The following is a 22082-nucleotide window of genomic DNA, read 5'->3' as shown; positions in this document are numbered from 1 at the left end:
TTCAGGATCCAATTCAGGATCACTCATGGCATATTCTTTTCCTATCTCTTTAGTCTCACTTAATCTACAACATTTTTTTTACAGTATATATATATATATATTGTACAATATATATGTTGTACTATATGTATATAGGCAGCAATTGGCAGAATATTGGCAAGGCAATAATTTTTACATGTAGACTTTAGTGATAATGTTTATATTCATCGTATTGTACAACTATCACCACTATTCTTTTCCAAATTATTTACCACTATTAACTGAAACTCATTTACCACCACTAACTGTCCCCTAAGCAGTGACACTCCCTCCTGTCTCCCCCCTCCCCCCTGGTCACTACCAGTTATCTTTGATCTCTATACATTTACCCATGGGATCATAGAGTATTTGACCTTGACTGCCTTATTTCAGATAGCCCCCTATTTTCAAGTTCTTCCGTGATGTTCCATGTATCAGGACTTCCTTTCTCTTTATGGGTGAGGGACATGCTGTTGTGCACAGGATGCAGCCCAATGTGCTTCTCCATTCATCTGCCGAAGTCCTTTCCCCATTTTGACTGCTCTAAGAAGTGCTCCATCTTTGCCGTTCATTAGGAACTCCACTGGGCTAGCGAATTATGCAGAGGGCTGTTAACTCAACAGTTAGCGGTTTGAAACCACCAGCCACTTTCCGAGAGAAAGATGATCTTTCTACTGCCATAAAGATTTACAGTCTCGGAAACCCATGGGGGCAGTTCTGTCTGTCTTGGAAGGTCACTGTGCGTTTGGTCTTTTGAGATTGGTCATTCATAACCTTCGCATGCTTGCTGAAGTCCTTCAACCTTTTTCTTTGTCCTTTCTTTTTGTTTTTCATTAGCCAGTGCCTCTTAAATGAAACCTGCAAAGGAGAGGTTCGAGGAAGTTTTCATTCTTTATCAGGGTTTGGTATAAAAGGTGTTGAAAACTAGAACATGAAAAGATCCAGCCACAATATTAGAGGTAAATAGAATGACCTATAGAATGATCTCCTTAATTGAGGCTGCAGTAGTTCCTACCCCGTGCCTCTCCCGCCAAATCACTACAAGGACTTTAGCATTCTGTCAAGACAATGTGCAATATAGAGACACCCCTGGCGCATGGGGACTTGAGCCTAGAATTTGGTGTGGAAATTCATAACTCTCAAACAAGGGGCATGTGTATGGCCTTTTGGTTTCTTACATCACCTTTTATTATCTTAAGACTGAAAAGTTAATAACCCAGTGTGTAATCATGCCATTATCAGTTTACATTGTAGTAAAGCCCATTCAAATGATGATTACATATGTTAATGAGTGTCGTTATAATGCACTACACAGTACATTACCTTCAATAAATATAATTGTTTATGCACTTTAATGAGGGGATATAATGCCCCCAAACTAATGGTATTGACTGAATTTTGATTTATTGCTATAAAACTTTGCCATTAGGAAAGGAAATCTCACAAAACCTTTTATGTTTACCTAACTTTCTCTCGCCTCTTAGAAGCTGCCACTCATCTCTCCCTCCCCCTGTTACAAGGAGAAAATAGCTCCAAACCTTCCACAATGTTCCCTGTCAACGCTTTTTCCCAACCTGAAGGAGCAGGAGGTGGGTTCATTGAAAGGGTTTAATGAAGATCATTATGTTTACCCCTAGTACGGTTTAATGCATTATCTGGCAACAAAACTGAGGCCACGTCAGAGTTTTGGCTTCAAATCAAGCAACAGGAATAAAAACACTGTTTGTTAAACTACACCCAGGGAACAGAAAAGAAAGCCAGGGACAATATTAGGCCCAGAGACTTACATGAAGCCCAGGGCGGGCAGAGCTACGCTGGGTTGTCTGGGAGTGCACAGACCTCCGAATGGGGGCACGAGGAGGGACACGGAATGCACACAGATCTACTTCCAAGACCAAGAGTGGTCTCTCTAGGTTTTTTCACAGAATAGTTTTATGAAGACAAAATCATCTCCTGTTAATGAAGCGTGAGTGAGCAGGGGGCATAGTGATGATGAGGTGGACTGCGATCTCAGAGATTCAGCGGTTCAAAACCACCAGCAGCTCGGAGGAAGACGATCAGGCTCTCGGCTCCCACAGTTACAGTCCTGGAAACTCACAGGGGCAGTTCCACCCTGTCTTACACGTCGCTATGAGTCAGCATCAACTCGGGAGTGGAAGAGAGAGATTAATGCAACTTAAAAAAAAATCCTCATGTGATACATACGTATGTAAAAAGTATAATCATTGTGCACTTTCAGTTCAAATGAATTCAATTACTTAAAACCAAGACTGGAATCTCCAAATGGGCTTCATATCCCTACACATGTTGAGTTTAGGAGTCTTCGTGTTGCGAAGCAGACAGACTATTGTAACTAATGTCTCCTGGGAAGACTGCCTTCATCTTAAGGGTTTTAGAAATTACTGGTTTGCATGTTTAGACCTTAAGATTCTGAACCTGAGCCAAGACTTAGTCATGCCAGTCGCAGCCACAGTTTCTCTCATCCACCCGCAGAGCGGACGCTCACTGGGACCACGCTCTGGTTTCCGCCTGCTTTCCACGTGCATATTGACCAGCTAGTCTGTGGCTCCTGTACTGAAGGAAAAGAGCCCTTGCTCGTTCTTTCTGAGGGTGCGTCTGAACCGTAATTGAGGGCTGTCACAGGCTCCTTGGCAGGCTGGGTGGCACCCACCTGGCTTCCTGGTGACGAGCAAGCTAAGAGGGTCTTTCCCCAGGAATCACGGGACATGGAGTTCTGTTACCTTGGGAGACAACGCTGGATACAAACCCTCTGGTTGTGTGTGTGTGTGTGTGTGTGTGTGTGTGTGTGTGTGTGTGTTTAATTCGCACCGTATCTGAGCTGAATGGCTCTTCAGGAGTCTTTTTGAATAAATAAATAAAACTGTGCAACTTAAAAGAAGAAGATTAATTCATGTGGCTGTTCTCAATGCCGGGAAGAAAGGACAACAGGGAATCCGTACTGGTATCTTTCAAGAATTTTTTCTGTTTTTAAACAATAGCAGTTTCGTAAAACAGATTCCCAGAACAGAAGGTAATCGCTTGAGGAACTTTCCAAGGTTTACCATAGTATTCCAAGTAGTCTGAAAGTCAGTAGTTTTGAAAGAAAGAAAAAAAAAATTGACATTGAGATGCAATTTGCGCTAAGATCTAATTAATTTTTTTGCTCCTAAGAATAATTTATTATTTACACTTCTTATTATATATGTATTTTAGCTTCATTAGTCTGCAATGCTGGAAAAAATTATACCTTCAAGTCCTATTTATCAAATTAATGGTGCAATTTCATAGTGACACATTCCACATTCATTAAACCAAGTACAGTAAAAATGCATTTAAATTAGATTAGTGTGATGTAATAAAGATCCCAGTGTAGGGGGTGATATCTTAGCCGAAGAGAAACATCAGATCGAGTTGAAAGCAACTTTGAGATCATATTTCACAATTGATTTGGGCACGAGTTGACGTAAAGCAGAAGCAGCGATGGCTCTCCCCTCGGACTGCCTCCTGTTAGCTCTTGCTGAGTTTTACCAGGATAAGGGAGCACAGGGCTCAACCGTGGCGGGGAGGGGGACTCAACCTCCACTCAGCTAAGAGCTGTGAGCGCCTGGGTGGGGTCAGATTTGCGCAAGACACAAGTAGACGTTACTCCTAGTGTCATCATTAATTAGCTCGTGTGCTCAAATGATAAAAAGCAATACCAGGCTTTCTGTCACTATATACACTAGCTCATGGCAATGATTCAGGACAGCTTGGGTAAGCGGTGGGGTCCCTGGGTGGTGCTGTTTACTTAACAGCACTGGGCTGCTAATGAAAAGGTTGGGGGTCTACCCAGAAGTGCCTCGGAAGAAAAGCCTGGTGATCTACTGCCCCAAACGAAAAGTCTCAAGAGCCCTGGGGAGCACAGTTCTACCCCAACACACAGGGGGTTGCCGCTCGTTGGCGTCAACTCCACAGCAACTGGTGGCACTGGGTGTCAGGTGTGACCTTGAAGGTCAGCATGCTTCCATGTTAAACACCGTGGTGCCTACATTTGAGGACTTTTAAGTACACACAGTATAAACACTTTTTTTCCACTAATACTGAAAAATAATAAAATGTGAACTTCTATATGTGCCTGGGCCATTGTGTAGCAAGGCCCTAGGAGGCTGTTAAGCTGCCTTTGTCCTGAGTTGAACACAGCATAGCGCCTAATGCAAATTAGTGCTTAATAAATAGTTTGAAAATGATGGGGATTCTTGGGGGATTAAGTGAGATAATGTATGTAAAAGTACCTAGCGTATTAAAGGCATTTAAAATGTCAGCTCAACCTGACTCACAATCCAGAAGACCAGCGCATTGCTCTACCGAAAACCTGGCACATCTACCAAGATGGAGATAAGGGGGTGGGGGGTGGGGCGCGATTTGTAAAATACCCTTGAACTGATCCGTTTTTCTTTTCTTCTTGCTAGTAGTAGACATATTGCTAGAAGTTAGAAGAAAGCATGAGCAATAAAAAGAAGAGAAGCAACAAGGAGTTCTCAGTGGGCCCTGTGTCCACAGCGGCCTGCTCTGGGCTATCGGGAAGGGAGAGTCTAGCTGGAGAGCCCGGCGTGAGTGGGTTTTCCTGAGTCTCACTAATGGGGTTGAGGTTGAGTGGAAAAACAGGCCAGTACCAGGCAGCCAGCCATTTGAATTCATAGGCACTTACTCAAAGTGGGGTACCCCAAAAGAAATACAGTGAACCCTCGCCACTTCGCGCTTCGACTTCCGCGGCTTCACTCTATCGCGGTTTTTGCATAACAGCACCCACTGCCTACACCCGCTCCTTCAGAGGAAAAAGACCGCGACCCACCTGTAGAGTACATCCCTTAAGTCATTTCCTAGGCTATTGATTACAGTATGTGTAAGAACTATGTATAATAATACTGTATGTGAAATATGTAATACTGTAAACTAGATGCCATAAATAATGTAATAAATAATAAATGATAATTGTAATGTCCAAAATGTTTTACTGTATTTTCCCTTTTTCGTTTAATAAATTGGGTAATATGAGTGTAATGGTGACTAAGGGGTGTTTTTTCATGTCCTCTATGCTCTAACTACAAAAATATTTGATTTACAAATAAGGAATCCTACTTCGCGGAATTTCATTTATCACAGTAGGGTCTAGAACCGATTAACCATGATAAACGAGGGTTCACTGTACACGTGAAAAGGAATGAGGAGTGATCATGGAATGGACATAGAGAGAGGTTTCTAATTTTAGGGAATGCACAAGGGTCAGAGACGAGGAGAAGCACAGATTTCAAAAGGCAGGAAAGAGCTAGCGAATTAATAAAAAAATGTAAAAGTATATGTAATCTAATCGGCCGATGTATTATTTAGGAAAGAGAAGCATTGGCAATTGTCTGAGGAAATTGAGGCAGTGTAGATAAACTATTTGAATAATTGACAGAAAAGAATATACTCTGGTTGGCCTGAATGATACAGCTGACTGTTTGCAACTGCCCAGAGGATGGAAGAGCTAGCAGTCTGTCACCTAGCTCTGCTGCCAGGGGATCCGAGGCCTCTCTGCCGTGGGAAAACCAGGGCTGTCACCCTACCCATCTGCACTCATTCCCTGCCCTCCTTTCTGAACTTGACATTCACATTTCAAAAAAATTTTTTGTTTCCTTTTTGGTCCATTTTACTTCTCTTTTTAAAAAAAACACACATCAGGCTGCTAACTGCAAGGTCAGCCATTCAAAACCACCAGCCACTCCACAGGTGAAAGATGAGGCTTTCCACTGCTGGAAAGAGTCCCACTCTCCGAAACACACAGGGGCTGTTCTCCTTGGCCTGGCAGGATCGATAGGATTGGACGTGATATGATGGCAGTAAGTTAGGTTCAGTTGTTGTTGTTGTTTTTAATAAATTACCACCAAGGTGATTTTTTTCCTGAAAATATTGACTAAAGTCTTTCTGTGAATTTTCACTGATGTCTAGATTCATGCATGGAGCCTGGTGCTGCTGTGGAGGAGGTACGCATTGGACGGCTTCTTGTAAGGCTGGTGCGTCAACACCATCAGCCACTCCCTAGAGAACAATGAGGCTGTCTGCTTCCATAAAGATTTGCAGCCTTGAAAACCCTATATAAGGGCCAATAGGAGTTATAATCAGCTCCATGACAGAGGCTATAGTTTCATGCAACCACTACTATCATCCAGATGCATAACAGTTCTATCGTCTCCAAACTCCACTAGCTTCTAATAACCGCTGGTATGTTCTCCATCCCTACGGCTTTGTCTTATCTTGACTGTGGTGTCGCTGTAATCATCTAGTTGGCACCATTTTGAAATTGATTCTTGTACCCAGAAAAATGCGTCGAGATTCATGCACGCGGCTCCCTAAGTTGATAGTTTCTTCATGTTTGTGTCTGACCAGTATTCCATGGTATGGATGTGCCACTATTTTGTATTCGGTCAGGAAGGACATTGAGATGCTATCCCATTTTGAGAAATCCCAACTAAAGCTACTATCCACCTCCAGGTAGAAGTCATTGCAAAGGTTCATGGTTGATTCTCTGGGGCTAGCCTACAAGAGAAGATTTTTGGGGTCAAACGTTAAGTGCAGGTTGAAAATTGCCAAACCATTTTCAACAGTGGCTATGCCATTTTGCCTTCCAGCAGTAATGTGTAGTCGCACATTACCGGGATTTCATTTTTAGATATTCTAGTAGGTGTGCAGTAGAAATGTTCCTTTCCTAACAGAAAGGGAAAAGGAAACAGAGAAAAATCTAAGAAGAAAAGCTAGGGATAGAGGTATAAACATAGGTGTGCATTTATGTAATTATATGAATTCATAAAAAGAGGTATTGGATAGGTACAAATATTTATATGGCAATACACTGAGGTAGTGGATGGACTTTGGAACTCTGCTCAAGCCCTCCCTCAACGCAAGAACACTTTGTTCTAACTACCTGGCATTCTGTGATGCTCACCCTCCCGACATGATCCCTGAAAACAAAAATAGGTGCTTAAGCAAATATGGTGAAGAAAGGTGATGGTGCTCGGCTATCAAAAGTTTTAGTGTTTGGGGTCTTAAAGACTTGAAATTAAACATACGGCCATCTAGCAGAGAAAGACCAAGCCCACACGGAAGAAGCCTGTACAATCATGAGGTGTTGACGGGATCAGGCAACAGGCATCAGAAGACCCCAAACCAAACAAACAAAAAAATCATATTGTTGAGAATGAGGGGGGTCAGAGCAGAGACCCAAAACCCACTTGTAGACAATGGGACATCCCCTCACAGAAGGGTCACAAGGAAGGGATGAGTCAACCAGGGTGAAGTATAGCACTGATGAAACACAATATTCTTCTGGTTCCTTGAGGCTTCCTCACCCCCCCATTATCCTGCCTTTCACTGTGGGCTAGACTGAAGCATGTACAGAGGTACAGATACGATCTCAGGACACACGGAATCCAGGTCAGATAAACCCCTCAGGAACAGAAATGGGAGTAGCGATACCGGGACGGTAGGGGGAAGGTGAGGAGTGGAGGGGAGAAGAAACTGTGGGGTAAGGGAGACAGCTGTTGGTGTAAGATAAGAAATTGATAATAATTTATAATTTATCAAGAGGTCAGAAGGGTGGGGGGAAAGAGAGGGTAAAAAGGGGAGCTCAAATAGAAAGTAAATGTTTGGAAAATAACGATGGCAACATAGTACAAATATGCTTGATACAATTGATGTATGGATTATTATAAGAGTTGTAAGAGCCCCCAATAAAGTGATCTTAAAAAAAAAGAAAAGGAAAACAGAAAATTTCCTTTTCTTAAGGGCTTGTGAGATTGTATAATCTTAATGTGCTTATTACTTATTTGCCATTCTTATATCCTCATCTAGATTTTTGACTCATTTAAATGTTTTTCCTTTGTTGAATTTTGGGAGTTTCTTATACAGTTATGCACCATATAATAGCACTTCAGGTAATTTCTGATTGCATATCTATCCATGATCCCATAAAATTATAATTAAAGAAATAAAAACTCGCTGCCACCCAGTCCAGTCTTACTCCCAGTGGCCCTGTCACATTTCTGAGACTTTCAATCTTTACAGGGGTAGACAGGCTCATCTTTCTCTTGTGGAGCAGCTGCGGGGGTTGAACCACTGACCTTGTAGTTAGCAGTTCAATGCGTAACCCGCTATGCCACCAGAGCTCCTTTAAAATTAAAATAGAGTTCCGAGATCCCAATCAGAGAAAGGTTCACAGCAAACACAGCTGCTTCCCACATGAAACACGTGTATCTTGTGATTCATATCTACAGCATGATAATGCTGCTTGCTGGGTGTATAATAGCAAAGCGCATATAGAACCTAGGATGCATATACCTTGATAGTCATAATAAATGCCTATTGGCTTCCTGTACCGTACTTACAAACTAAAAATTTTGCATACAGTAGTATATGCTTTTATTTATAAGCAACGGCCTCCAATCTTATGTATTGTGCATCTCTTGGATGTTGTAGTTATCTCTTACCTTTTCATTACAAAATATTACTGTGAAATACATCATGGCTCCCAAACACAGCAAAGCCATTGCAAGTGATATTAGCAACAAGAGGCAAAGGAGTGTATTGATTTGGAAGCGAAACAAAAGGCTATTAAACAAAGCAATAGTGGCTACATTGGCAAATGTAACAGTTCTTGATTTAGGTATGTCTCACTCGATCATCACAATGATCCTCAAAAATGAAGAAAGAATTCACCAAGCAGTCTATGAACTGGTTCTGATGAAAGCTACAAGGCTAATGCATATGTGAAAGGGCCCTATATCACATACGGAGAAAATGCTTACGCTTGAAGATCAAACACCAAAGTGAATGCCTCTCAGCAAGCTGACGACCACTGCTAAGGCCCAGAGCTTGCTCAAGGTGCTTAAAAAGACAAACAAGACACAACTATTATACAGTGTCTGTACAATGTCCAAATAATAACATTCTATGTCACAGAGGCATCATGAATGTTAAGCCATGCATTATTCTACATTCTAGATTCAAGTCCTTTGTTGGATCAACATACACAACTTTTTTATTACCGTATATAGCTTGTCTTTTTGTTTTCTTACCCTTGACTTTTCACAGACTAAATGTGGGGTGTGTGTGTGTGTGTGTGTGTGTAGGGGCCAGGGGGTTCAGACAGGGCACAATTCCTGCACTGGGTCTCCAGCGCTGTCTCCTGTAGTGCTGTGGCTCAGGGAGGGGTCATGGTGTCAGGTGGTGGGGTCTGCCCTAAGGTCCTTTCTGTGCCTTGGCTGCTCTGAGCAGGAGCGCTGTCCTTGAGTCTGGGCAGAGCCGTCCCTCTCTCAGGCTGTATCTTCAATGCCATCCTATGTAATGAAGTCTTCTGGGGAGGGGGTTTATGTAGCTGTGACTGGGGCCACCCCCTCAGATCTCTCTGTGGGTTTGCTGCTTCATGCCAGTTGCTGCCTTCAACGCTTGGTGTGCCAGGCTGAGGTCTGGTCCCTCTCTTCCTTTCCTGTTGGGACAAAAGCAATACCCTCCCGCACTATGTCCTATCTCTTTTTTTCTCTTCCCTTCATTTCTTAGTTGGCTGCCATATGCATCCCTGGGTTGGGTCTGACCCCTGCCAGAGTGCTTGGGCCTTGCCCCAGGAATTTAGGCATTTAGTGGCTTTTTTTCTATGCCCCTTGTGCTTTTTAAGCTTACCTCGGTGGACTTATGTTGTATTTGTCCTTTTGTGCTTGGCTTACTTTGCTTAGCATAATTTCCTCCAACTCTTCCCATGTGATGATGTGCTTCATGCATTCATCACTGCTTTTTAGGGACACGTAGTTGTATGTATGCACCATGGTATGTATATACCAGGGTTTTTTAATCCATTTGTCCATTGATGGAAATTTAGGTGGTTTCCAACTCTTTGTGATTGTGAACTGTGCTGCGATGGACATTGGAGTGCTGATGTCTGGCCACGGTCTTCCTTACCTCTTCTGAGAACATGCCCAGTAAGGGGATTGCTGGATCGTATGGTAGCTCAATTTCCAATTGTTTTGGGTATTGCCAAACTGATTTCCATGACAGCTGCACATACCTACAGGTCCACCAGCAGTGGATGAGAGTTCCTATGTCACCACAACCCCTCCAACACTTGTTGCTTCCTGATTTTTTTAATTGGGCTATCTTTGAGGGTGTTAGGTAGCATCTCATAGTTGTTTTAATTTGCATTTCCCATATGGCTAATGATCCGGAACATTTTCTCATATGTTTATTGGCCATTCGGATTTCCACTCTTATAAAACTTCTGTTCAGATCCTTTGTCCACCTCCTCAGTGGGCTATTTGTTTTTTACTTATTGTGCGGTAGCAAAAATATTGTAGATCTTATTAATAAGGCATTTTTCTGATGTGTCATTGCTGAAGATGTTTTTCCAGTCTGTGGCCTCTCTTATTACTCTCTGAGCATTATGTTTTATAAAAATAATTATATTTATTTCTTTAAGTCTTACTTTTTTCTCTTTGCATTAACTCAACCCATTTAACTATTTAAAGTACATCAACATTCATGACTACCAGATGTCCATCATTAATTCCTCAAATAGTCATGTGGTAGATTTTTTTACTAATGTCAAAAATATTCAATGCCAGATAATGGGGATCATTGAGAAGTGAAGAATAGGTATTTATATTTAGGAAGCATATGTGAGTAAATGCACATGCATGTGTTGGCATATGTATAAGGAGACTTCAAAGAATTCATGGAAAATGGAATTAAAAGATAATGGAGTTTTCCTATGAACATTATGGATCCCTGTGTCTATTGTGTATATTTATATCTCTATCATTACATCGTAATCTGTTCATCTATCTACCTATCTATCCATCCATCCATCCATCCATCCATCCATCCATCTATCTAAAACAAACCACAGAGGGAGTACCTTACAGACACTTCCTAAACATATGCAAATAACTTATGGAATTGGCTTACTTGTTTAAATGACTTGGGACCATAATCTCAGGAACCACCTTAATCTATTGACATAACACAGTTCACAAAGATAGTGTTCTCCAGCCCAATACGGTAACAGTTGTAATTTTAAAAGTATTGAGTGTTGCCATCTCAGACACAGCTATGGGCCTATCTGCATCGTGAGCAAAAGGAGACAAAGGAAACCAAAGACTCAAAGAAGAAAGTAACCTACAGGATGAACAGCCCACATAAACCAAGGCCTCATCTCTCCTGAGACCAGAAGAGGCAGATGGTGCTTATCCACCACCACCCACCATTCTGATCAACAACACAGGAGAAGGACCCAGATAGAATGGGAGAAAAGTGTAAAACAAAATCCATATTGCTATGAAAAAAGGCCAAGTCTACTGGACAATAGAAAGGAGAACCCTCACGACTATCAGCCTGAGCACTTTGTGACCTTAGAATTGAAGCTATTTCTTCAGGTCAGCATTGAACCAAATAACAGACTGGCGTTTAAAACAAACACGATCACCTGTTTGTGCTGTTTTAAACAATTAGCTTTATGAGAGCAAAACGATTAACATTTACCCAGAAGAAATGATAAGAGAGTGAAAAGAGAAAGGGAAGTTGGATAAATGGAAATGGAAAAACAACTGTGTGGAAATGGGGAATGCTGACAGGTTGCCAACATCGTAGCCAATGACGCAGTGCCATTTGTGTGACATTTGTTAAAGGGGGAAACATTTGCGAAGGGGGGCTTAGTTTCCTCTGTAAACATTCACCGGAAACACAATAAAATATCATTTTAAAAAGACCGGTACCCTTGTTAAAGGAGAAACAGGTAAGAGGCTCCCTTGGCAAAGTAAAGATATTAGTTCTAGACTCGGGACAAAACTCATTTCCTTCCAGGATAATCCCCCTTGGCATGTTTTTATCTGTATCTGTTGAACCATTTCGACTAGAATATTGAGTAATAAGGGAATTCAAGTTGTTCTTTCTCAGCCATAGCCTGCCTTCCAGGCAGGGCAACAGCACAGTAAGGTTTGCCAAAGGTCTCTGGAAAGCATGAAGAGCACTTATCTAAGCTAAGTTTAAATGGAATGTTTGGAGGACATAAAATTCATTATTGTAGCGGCTTTAATGAGACTTGAGTTTTCCCCATGGAAAGAAGATGCTCTGGTAGTTTTACACCCCATCCCCACTCCTCCAAATGTCAAATTGTCAGGTGCCCCCCTCAAGTCTGTTCCGATTCCTAATGATTCTGTGTACAACAGAATGAAACACTGCCTGGTCCGATGCGGTCACATAATCCTTGCAGCCGCTGTGCCCCTTGTGAGCCTTCCTCTTTTTCCCTGACCCTCTGCTTTATGAAAAACACGACGCCCTTTCCCAGGCGCCGGTTTCTCCCAACAACGTATCGCAAGTCCATGAGAAGTGGCCTCTCCATCCTTGCTTCAAAGGAGGGTGTCCTTCCTGCCCAGATATATTTGGTTGTTCTTCTGGAAGTCTATGAAACGTTCAATATTTTCCACCAACACAATAATTCAAATGCATCTGTGATAGGTAGATTTGTTGTGCCAACATGGCCAATGAACACATGTGAGATGAGTTGAAGGGCGGAGAGATAAATGGCTCAGCGAGCCTCGCCTCTCTCTCTTGCTCTTGATCATCGGACCAGTGTGCGGCTGCCTTGCTTGTTCCGTTCCTCAGTTTGCAAGCTACACTACCTGTGGGACAACTAACTCGTTGACTGTGTCGCTGTAACTGGAGGTTCCTTCAAGTCTTGCTTCCCCACGCTACTGGAAGGTACCTCTCTTGAACTGGGGACTGTTGGGCCCTGTCATCTGGCTGACTGTTGGTGACCTGCTTGCTGTTTGCTGACGGAGGCTGGATAGCCTGAATTGCTCCATGGAGGACTACCCGGCGGCCCTCAAGACTTGAAGGACTGCCTGTGTACTAGCTGTCTCATGAGGTGAGTTGCACTGAGCCATTTGTACTGCTTTATAGATTAATTAACTGTTTATTTCTTATGTCATATATATATATTAGTGTCCTGGTTTTGTTTCTCTAGAGAACCCTGTCTAACACAGCATCAATTCTTCTCCAGAACCAACACAATAGTTTTTGAAGTTTCAACGTAGCTTAACTTTGACTCTGGAGAAGCAGTTACATCTTTCCACGCTTCAGCCCCCTGATCTAAATAAGGGCAGATGTTGCCTATGGGTCCTAATTGGTCGTTGTTACAGGGAAAACTAGTTAAATAATCCTGATGGACTAGATAAGTGTAAAGAGCTAGAACATGCCAATTAATGATGGTGTATTTCTACTGATAGAAAGAAAAAGCATTGATGGAAGAGATAAGTTAATCTGGTACTGTTAGAAACAACGGGGGTCGGGGGTGGGGTGGGATTCTAAATATGCGCAGCCACAAGCTAACAGTCTTCCATAGAGAAAGACATAAAGAAAACAGAACAAGCACCACCACCACCACCACCCCCCAGTTGTTTCTAGTTTCTGGTGAGTATGTGGAGAGTCAGGAAAACTGGGACGTCCACCCTTAACAAGAACAATACCTAAAATCTGGACAGACCTCAAGTTCACAACTGTTTTGAACCCAGTAGAGAGATTCACTTGGCAACCAATCACCCAACATGTAAGGAGGTACAGGTGCCCCCGGGGAAAGGTATTTATAGCAAACTGACAGTTGCCAAAAGTGAATGAGAGCAAGGGAGCGAAGGTGGCGATTTGGAAAGAGCAGGTGTAGCGCTTGTGTCAATACATTGGGACTACTCTTCAGAGAACCCCTTGCCTGTTCTTGGTGAAATTTTCCCCAGAACCTCTTGTGCTCTCTCACTTAAAGGACTGTGTATGCGGGTGCGAAGGGAGAACTATCTAGCTGGGCTGTGCAGACTGGGAAGGGCTTTCTTCCTCCTTACTTAACAAAATTTTCTTGGGATGGCTTATGTCTTCCAGCCGTAATTCTTTCTTTTAGGAAGACAAGAACCTAAATTCTAGTGACATTTTGTCACACCTGAAATGTGCTTCAGTTGGTGAATGGATAAACTGTGGTGCATCTGTACAATGAATATAATCAGCTATATAAAAGAATGGATGAGGGACACACACACACACACACACACACACACACACACACACACGGATAAAACTCAAATCATTTTGTCATTGGAGACAAGCCAGACCAATGGGCCTACATCCTATTATGATTCAATTTATGAGATATTGACCAGCTAGTAAAACTGTAGAGACAGAGAGCAGAAGAGGGGTTCCCAAGAAGCGGAAGAAGGGATTGATTATAAAAGGACAATGCAAAGGAGTTTGGGGGTGATGTAGTGGGTAATGCATTTGGCTGCAAACTACAAGGTCAGCAGCTTGAAAACACCAGCCACTTCATGGGAGAAATATGAGGCTTTCTACGCCCATAAAAAGTTATAGTAACAATAATTTTCACTCACCGGCCTGTGATCTTCCTGCATTCCACCTTATTGCTGTGCTGCTTGAGTCTGAAGAGGAATTTATGGACTAGTATGGGACATATGGGCTAATATTGGACTTATGGACTTGATCTGGATTGGGCTGGGATGTTTTCTCAATTTAAAATTGATCTTTGATATAAAGCTCTCTCTTATATACAAACAAAACAAAGCAAAAAGTTATAGTGGTACAAACTCACAGGGCCAGCCCTAGTCTGTCCTACAGGGTCCCTATGAGTCAGAATTAACTCGAAGGCAGTGAGTCAGTTTTTGGAGGATTAATTTGAGTCACGATTGTGGTGGCAGGTACACCACAGAACTATAACCACAAAGAATAAATTTGAATGCATATAAATTTAAATCCAGGTATATATTCATACAAACAACACAGAAGAAACAACACGTTTTCATGGAAAGGATATAAAACAAACAAACAAAAATAACAAGCCTTTTACCCTGGAGTTGATTCTACTGCATAGTGCACTATGGCAGAATAGACAGGATCCCCTAGGGCTTCCAAGGTTGTAATCTCTACAAAATGACATTGCTGCAGGTGATTCGAACCTCCAGCCTTGCAATTAGTTAGCAGTGGAGCACTGTGCCACTAAGGTGTTATGGGAGGAGAGTAGGCAATACCTTTCTCTGCATTGTATCAGATCATCAGAAAGGGGCAAGTGATTCCAAGAACCATTAGTCACATGGGCAGTTATTTTTAAGAAGGAGATAAGAAGGGAAGAAAATAACATTTACTTATTTTTAACTTTTAAAAATTTCATAGAGACCAATTTATTAAGTCTTAAACAGGACAGAGACAAGATAAAGACAAAAACAAAGCCTCAAGATGTAAGACGCCATCAGCGTGAGGCCGCAATGACACCCAAAGGAGTCACAGTCATGCACCTACATGATGCCGCACGGAACACAAAGGGGCTTCATCGCAACATCACAAATGGCAGCAGTTCAATTCATCAGAGTGGCACGAGAGTCTATGGAAATGGGTCAGGGCCCAGGATTGGTGCACATACACTATGGTACCTAGAAAAGTCCACAGGATTTGTTCTGGAACCTTCCAACCACATTGGACAGGGTATGACTCATGGTCGTTAGAGCCCCAGCAGTCCAATTTCCATCAAGGAAAGTCCAGGCAAAGGAAGATGCAGAAACCGACTTTCAAACACTCTTCCTTAGGGCAACGCTTTTACATTGCCTCTCAATGGTCAGAAAGAACGAAACAGAGACTGAATCTACACTGAGACCCGAAAATGACTGGTTCTCTCCCTGAAAACTATAACCTTCTCCAAATGCAGGGCTCATCACTCAGACTAGCACACACCTTCCTCGGGTTGGTGATATGATTTACAAGGCTTCCACCTCACTTAGATTGGTGTGACTCCTTCTGCACGATCTAGGGGACATTCTACTTAGGTCACTTGTTTTAGGGAAAGTCTTTCGTGTTCCCATCACGATCCTTTCCGACAGGTAGGTTCCACAGAGCCATCTCTGTGCTCCCCTGCGTCACCCACATCTTCAGGAATCACCTTGTGAGGGTTGGTATCAAGCACGTTCAGGACCACATTGTAAGAACTGTTTATTCTTAGATAAGGCTTCACACCTTAAGGTTTGACCTCAAATCCATTCGGAGGCTATATCTTGTTCATAGATATCTATCTATGTAGATATCTATACAGATATTCAGTTCACTTCATAGGCAGCATATTAGCTTCCTGGGAAATTACATTATAAGTAACCTCCATACACTATTTAATAATTCTAATAACAATACCATCCTTAATCTAGCCAACAGTGTAGCTGTAAAATATTAATGAAGAAAAATATGAAGAAGAGCTTTTCTTGATACAAGAAAACTCCTTTTAAAATATGAGGTTTAGGCACAAGGCAATGATTTACTAACACTCGCTCGCTAGACAAAACTACCAGTCTTCAGCATTCCAGGCATGTAAGACAAAGCCAGGAATGTGACAATGGATAGTAAATACATAGTCACTTCAAGTTGCCAATGTCCGGTGACCTCAAAAGCAAGAGAGATTTGAGCTAAGTTCACTGACCTCAGCGCTGTCCTCTGCTTCTGCCTTTCAGCTTCAAGTCCAAACTAGGGTTTCAGCAACTTTAATCTTCACCAAATGTGTATAAAGTAAAATACAGCAAAATTTGGTTTATTCTGGTTATATTGGGTTTCAATACAGTTCTTTTGATGTCTTCTCCAATATAAGATACTTGGGGCTGAAATCAGGCAGGCCTTGAAACCAAGCCTTTCTTAACTATGAAAAATGTGCTGCCCCTTTGCCAAACCCATTGCCATTGAATCAAATCTGACTCACAGGGACCCTGCATAGGGTCTTCGAGGCTTTGTAAATCTTCACGGGAGCAGATAGCCTCCTTTTCCTCCTGCAGCTTGGATGGTAGATTTGAACCACTAACCTTACAGTTAATAGCCCACTACTTACCCCACAAAGTCACCAGGCCTCCTTCTGACACGTTGCAAAGACAAATCTAATATTCAGGTAGCCTAAGGCATGATGCCTGGATCACACACACACACACACACACACACACACACACACACACACACACATCAGTTAAAAATATTTGATAAGCAAGAAAACACAGGATGGATCCTCCTGTTGGGGTTCTATTTAGAATGTGATTTTCCCCCCAAGGGCAAATTACTCTTCCCTAGTTCACCCACTGAAGTTTGTGAGTCACCTTCTCAGAGACAAACAAAATGGAGGTGTGGCCCCACCTATTCTCTCTTCTTCTGATCACGAATTTGAGGACCTCTTTTGATCACTGTCTTAAGAGTGTCTTCTACACTCTGCTTCTGTTGTATACAATTAGGGAGACAACAGGGAAGAGCTATGTTGGAGGAACAATTTACCCTCCTGTGGCAGTCATAATCTCGGGTCAACTTGAGTGAAGGGGTGGAGCCTCTCAATTAGGTCACAGCCAACGGTGCCTCTGTGTGGGCATGGCTTTCTCCTGAGGATTCTGGGAACTCCAGATCTTCCTCCCTGGAGGTGGGGCACACAGACACTCTTTGCCTTCCTTTTCCTGCTGTGGAGACACTCAGAGAGCTGGAGGAGACACGTGGAGACCTATGCCAGCATTGAGATGCTTCCACTGCCACTGGATCCACAAGACTTCCAACCCACTGGTCTGTTATCTTCCTGCATTTGGCATCATTGCATGTACTGCATGAGTCTGAAGAGGAATTTATAGACTGGTATCAGACCTAGGGGCGAAAATCGGACTTATGGACTTGATCTGGACTGGACTGGGATGTTTTCTTGATATACAATTACTCTTTATATAAAGCTCTTTCTTATACACATATAGGTGTCGATGAATTTGTTTCTCTAGTCTGCCCAGACTAACACACCTACCTCTGCAAAAAAATGAAAATGAAAATAGCAAACAGAAAAAACTGACTCAACTTGAGGTGGGATCTCCTCTGAAGACATACTTTTAAGATGTGCAATAAGAGGGTGGCTACTTGCCTGTACAATGTAGGCAAGCATGTCATAACTGTTTGCTTGCTGTTGTTGTTAAGTCTCGTCAAGTCAGCTCCCATTCACAACGACCCTTGGTACCACGGAACAGAACCCACCCAGGCTGAGATGCTGACCTGCCCCAAACCTGAACACCCAGTCTGGGTTTCTCTTGTGAAGTCTGCTTCTCTAGATAGAAAAAAAGAAAAATCAATATTTCATGCGTGCCTTTCATATGTCAGCCACTACGCTCGACATTTTTAATATAGTACAATCAACTGATTTATCACAATACTTGGATTCTAAGGTCCCAGTATTATTATTCCCATTTTATAGAGGAAAAAATAAATGGAGATATTGACATTTTTACCCAAAGTTCTGCAACAAACAGAAAACCTGGATATCTACTGAATCTTGCTTGTCCTCAGAGTCAGATGATATAATAAGCAAAGTAACACGGGCTTACTTGCATTTATTTATGAATTGGTAGTGAACAATTCCACATTTTTTCACATCAAAGATTCTCCTTCTAGGTATGGCTGCCAATCCTCTCTCTCCTAACCTCACAATACCTTCCTTGGAAATCAAAGCTTCTTTTCAAATGCACAATCCTGGAGAGACATGGATTATCTGGTTAGCAAAGGAAGCTTGGGTTGACTTGTATTTATTATTAGTCTGTAGGGAACCATTTCACACTTTTTTCACCAAATCTAAGTTGGCATCTATCTTTCTCCTATGATTCCTTCCTATAAAATCAAAACCATTCCTACCCCCACCAACTTTTTCTCTCTCAAATTTGCAGTACCTGAAAGGGACAGAGTACCAGTCTGCAAGGTAAACACCAGCTTATTGATGCTAGTTGTTGTTGTCATCGTTAGGTACCCTGGAGGTGGTCTGGGTCATAGTGATCCTATAGACAATACAACAAAACACTCTCTGTCCTAGGCCATCCTCACATTAGTCTTATGTTTGAAACCATCGTTGCAACCACTGTGTCAATCCATCTTGTCTGTTTCACTGCCTCTCTACTTCACTAAGTCTGCTGTCCTCCTCCAAGACTTCATCACTCCTTGGAACATGGTCCAAATCCATGGCCATCCTGGCCTTTAAGGATCACCCTGGCTATACTTATTCCAAGTCAGGTTTGTTTGTTCTTATAAGCAGTTCATGGTATTTTCTATCATCTTTGCCAGCACCATCATTCAAAGGCATCATTCTTCTTCAGTGTTCCTTAGTCAATGTCCACCTTTCACATGTACCTTAGGCAATTAAAGCAATACAAAAGCAAAATGACAAAATATATAGACAATTAGAACTCATATAGAACTAACAGCAAGAAATCCAGAAGATGGACATTTTCACCCCTTTAGAGAGGCCTTGGCAGCAGATTGAGCCAATGCCACGTGCCACTTGACGTCTGGACCACTGCTTGCATGAGCACTGCTGGTGGATTGAAGCAAGATCAAGTCCTTGACAGCTTCAGTCTTTTTCCCTTTATCATGATGCTACCTATTGGTCCAGTTGTGAGGACTTCAGTCTTCCACACATTGAGTTGTCATCCATCCTGAAGGCCGAAAACCTTGATCTTCATCAGCAAGTGCTTCAAGTTCTTCTCACTTTCAGCAAACAGAGTTGTGCTTTGGATATCACAGGTTGTTAGTAAATCTTCCTCCAGTGCTGACACCATATCTTCTTCATATAATCCAACTTCCCTGATTATTTGCTCAGCATACAGATTGCATAAGTGTGGTGAGAGCATGCAACCTTGATGACACTTTTCCTGATTTGAAACCACGCCCTTCCTGTTCCCCAAATTGCTTCTTGATCCATGGATGAATTCTACATGAGCACGATGAAGTGTTCTGGAATTCCCATTTGCCTCAAGGCTATCGATGGTGTATTATGGTCCACAAGACCAAATACCTTTGCATTGTCAATAGAACACAAGTAAACACCTCTCTGGTAGCTTTAGTTTCCATCAACGTCCATCTGACATCAGGAATGATGTCCCCTGTTAGATGTCTTCGGCTTAGTCCAACCGGGACCTCTGGTACCTCCCTGTGAGTGTACTGCTGCCACCATTGTTGGATGATCTTCATCAAAATTTTGCTTTCATGCGACATTAATAATGTTGTTCTATACTTTGAGCATTCTGTTGGGTCACCTTTGTTTGGAAGGGGTACAAATATGGATCCCTTCCAATCACTTAGCCAGGTAACTGTCCAGCAATTTCTTGGCAAAGACTAGTGAGTGCTTCCAGTGCTTCATCAGTTGGTGGGAACATTTCAATTGGTATTCTATCAATTCCTGAAGCCTGGTTTTCGGCTAGTGTTTTCATTACCCAGCATGGACCTCTTCTTTCAGTACCATTGGTTTTTGCTCATGTGCCACTTTCTGAAATAATTGAATGTGGACTAGTTCTTCTGAGTATAGTGACTGGGTTCTTTACCTGCATCATTTAATAGTTTGCCCATAAATCTTTCCATAGTACAACTGGAAGCTTGACTCTTTTTTTCTTGAATTCCTTTGGTTTAAGACATGCTGAGCATGTTCTTCCTTTTTGGTTTTCTAACTCTAGTCCTTGGCACATGTCATTATAGTATATTTTATGTTATCTTCTCAAGCTACCCTTTGAAAACTTCTCTTCAGCTCTTTCATTTCACCATTTCTTCCATTCAAGTTAACAATTTATTCCTTTTGCCTTAAATACTGTATGATTAAGAGCAAGTTTCAGAGACTCTTCTGACATCCACTCTGATCTTTTCTTTCTTTTCTGTCTTTGTAATGACCTTTGCTATCTTCCAGTATGACGTTCTTGATGTCCGCCCACAGCTTGTCAGATCTGACGTCATTAGTGCTCAGTGTATCGAATCTGTTCCTGAGATGTTCTCAAATTTCAGGTGGGAGAGACTCAAGGTCGTAGTTGGGCTCTAGTGTGCTTATTTTAATTTTTTTCAACTTCAACTCGAACTTCTGTATGAGAATTTGATTATCTATTCCACAGCAGGTGCCTGGCTGCAGTTTAGCTGCTGATATTGAGTGTCCTCACTGTGTCTTCCCACAGCTGTAGTCACTTTGATATCTATATTCCATTGCAAGAAGTTCATGTGCATAGCTGTCATTTGTGTGGGTGAAAAAAGACGTTTGTTATGAAGGAGTTACTGGTCTTGAAAAATTCTATCGTGTGTTCTCCAGCTTTGTTTCTCTCACCTAGATCATATTTTCCAAGTTCTGTTCCTTCCTCTTTGGTTCATTCCAATCATCAATAATTATTGATGGAAGTTGGCATAAAGCGAACATGGCGTCCGCAGTGCTGGTGCTGAGGGCACGGACAGCTGGTTGAGAATATCTCTTGTGCTGCACACTGAGGTACCCATGGAGGACTCAACAGAGAACTGAAGAAAAGGTCCCAGCCCCTGAGATGATGCCCTGCTGAGCCCCTTGAAGGCACCCACTCTCCCTGGCAGGTACATGTACAAGAAGACAGGTGGTAGCTCCCAAAACCTTGGTGGGAAGTTTCCCAGCAAACACTTTGGCATCAAGAAAAATGGAAGGGCACTACGTTCATGCTGGCAACACCCAGGCACAAGTGCTGCTGGTACCTGGAAGCCCCAGGGGGCCGGAGAAGAAGAGTGCCTACATGCCTTAAAGCTGGGATAATCCACTACCCAAAGGAGGTCTATGTGCCCAACCCCTAAAACACAGAAGGCGTGGATCTGTTCCCCAGGCACTAAGGGTGCTGTACTCCACAAGACTTTCATCCATGTGCTTCCCACCAAGCCTGAGGACACCTTCAAGTTGATAGCTATGCTTTGAGCTCCTGGTTGCAGCAGCTGAACCAAGACTGGATCCCAGTTGCCAGAGAGGGCGGTACCAGAAGCAGTGTGGTGATGACGAGGCCGCCCAGGAGCCAGTCTGCTTGGTGGTGACTGTGCAGGACACGCCACTGGAACGTCCTTCGGGAGACATAAGCTGGGCCAGGAATAAAAGTAGTTGAAGTACAGATATATAAATGAATCTTGACTGCAAGTTTAATCAAGTTCAGACTGAAGACTGGTAAAATTTTTCAGTTCCTTCATTACTAACTATAGTGATTGTTGTATAAATTTGAAGA

At 42.4% G+C, this 22082-nt stretch overlaps 1 pseudogene; it reads left to right on the top strand.

Moving 5' to 3' along the window:
* Nucleotides 1-21266: 21266 nt before the first annotated feature.
* LOC101650328 lies at nucleotides 21267-21784 on the top strand (annotated as a pseudogene).
* The last annotated feature ends 298 nt before the right edge of the window (nucleotides 21785-22082 follow it).

Source organism: Echinops telfairi, unplaced genomic scaffold (genome assembly GCF_000313985.2).
Source record: "Echinops telfairi isolate 266 unplaced genomic scaffold, ASM31398v2 ScPeMD7_7400;HRSCAF=8409, whole genome shotgun sequence".
Taxonomy (NCBI): Eukaryota; Metazoa; Chordata; class Mammalia; order Afrosoricida; family Tenrecidae; genus Echinops; species Echinops telfairi.
Note: the sequence above shows the minus strand (reverse complement) of the source record. Positions and strands in the feature narration are given on the sequence as shown.